General features: G+C 43.8%; 1 long non-coding RNA gene across 1 annotated transcript; it reads right to left on the bottom strand.

Moving 5' to 3' along the window:
- Positions 1-571: 571 nt before the first annotated feature.
- Positions 572-1,695, bottom strand: LOC123731729 (uncharacterized). Its single transcript, XR_006762809.1, has 3 exons — positions 1,482-1,695; positions 1,284-1,343; positions 572-1,057 (listed from the first exon to the last, which is right to left on the bottom strand). It is a non-coding gene; the product is annotated as an uncharacterized lncRNA (long non-coding RNA).
- Between the last annotated feature and the right edge of the window lie 309 nt (positions 1,696-2,004).

Raw genomic sequence — 2,004 nt, forward strand, 5'->3', positions numbered from 1 at the left:
AGGAGAATTACATAGAGACAGAGAACCAACTGAGAAAACATATCAATGGTTCTGAATGACAACCAATATACATCAACACCATACATCATGATTCATGGAAATGTACAAGATTAAAACATTGCACTTAAATAAGTATGAATACATTGAATGTTTATTTTAATTCAGAACATCTGAAGATCGAATCAGTTAAATCATTGTAGATAAAACAGAGTAGAATGAATCATCACATCTGGGGACCATCACCACCAGCATGACTAGTATCTATGTGGACCCTACTACAGTTTAACCAGCTCAGCTATAGACTACACCAGCATGACTAGTATCTATGTGGACCCTACTACAGTTTAACCAGCTCAGCTATAGACTACACAAGCATGACTAGTATCTATGTGGACCCTACTACAGTTTAACCAGCTCAGCTATAGACTACACCAGCATGACTAGTATCTATGTGGACCCTACTACAGTTTAACCAGCTCAGTTATAGACTACACCAGCATGACTAGTATCTATGTGGACCCAACTACAGTTTAACCATCTCAGCAGTACTACCATAAATACAAAAACCATCATAGAGACTAAACCCAGGATTGAGGGGCTGAGTGAATGTGGTCTGGACTCTGTGGAGGAGGGTCATTGTGTCAGAGACACTGTAGAAGGACAGAGTACCTGCCTTGTGATCCAGGTACACTCAAACTCTGGAGGACTGAGGGCCTGATACATTAGTCACAACATTATTGTGTCTGGAAACAATAACAATCACTATAGCACTGTAAACTCCAGGACTTGTTATTGTCTCCAAATCCACTATCTGACCCTGTTCTGCTGATGTCTTTATATGAGACTGCTGTATCAACCCTGTCCCCACTCCTCTCCACCTCCCAGTAACAGCATCCAGACAGACCCTCTCTACACAGAACCTGGTACCTGTTGGTGAATCTGTCTGGATGGTAAGGATATGGTTCGACTGTGCCAAAACAGGTCACCTTTCTGTTCCCTTCAGACAGAGAGAGGTGTGTGTGTGCTGTGTTTGGGTCCAGTGTGAGCTGACAGGAATCTGGGAGAAGAGCAGAGCAGAGACCAATGAGGGGAGTCAGAACAATAAGTTAAGTCATATACTGTATCTACCCTGTCTTTGATTAGAGATCAAATCTGAGAAATATGAGGAGTCAGATAGATACCCAGTCTTTGATTAGATCTACTATTGCTATATATTTCTAGAGGGATTGTTAGGAGTGTCAGTAAAAAGAGACAGTTAGTTACTTCACAATAAAGAGACTCACATTGTAACAACTTTTCTCTGGTCTTGGGCTCTGGAGGCAGTACAACATCCACTATATTCACTACATACACACAAACACATTAACCAGCTCAGCTGGGAGAGAGAGGGAATGTTATCATCATACAATATTCCACATGTATATGACTAGTAGGGAACTTTCAATGGTCTAAAGTTGATGTTCTTATTGTTTTCAACACACCTGTAGTGGAGATCTTGGTCCATTCTCCTTTAAGGAAGTCTTCTAGTTTCTCTCTCAGTTCAGACACAGTCTTACTCACATCTCCAAAGTACTGAAGAGGACGGCCAACGATGCTAGGTAAGTCTGAAGCTACACTGATACTGGAGAGAGACTGATAACTCTGGAGAGAGAGAGAGAGAGAGAGAGGGACGGACAGAGAGAGAGAGACAGGGGGAGAGAGACAGAGAGAGAGAGGGACAGAGAGGGAGAGAGAGATGGACAGAGAGAGCGAAGGAGAGAGAGGGACAGAGAGAGAGAAAGAGAGGGGGACAGAGAGAGAGAGGGGGACAGAGAGTGAGAGAAAGAGAGAGAGAGGGACAGAGAGACAGAGAGAGAGAGGGACAGAGAGACAGAGAGAGAGGGACAGAGAGAGAGGGACAGAGGGACAGAAAGATGGACAGAGAGAGAGAGGGAGAGGGACAGAGAGAGAGAGAGAGAGAGAGAGAGAGGGACACAGAGAGAGAGAGAGAGAGAGGGACAAAGA

Source organism: Salmo salar, unplaced genomic scaffold (assembly GCF_905237065.1).
Source record: "Salmo salar unplaced genomic scaffold, Ssal_v3.1, whole genome shotgun sequence".
NCBI lineage: Eukaryota > Metazoa > Chordata > Actinopteri > Salmoniformes > Salmonidae > Salmo > Salmo salar.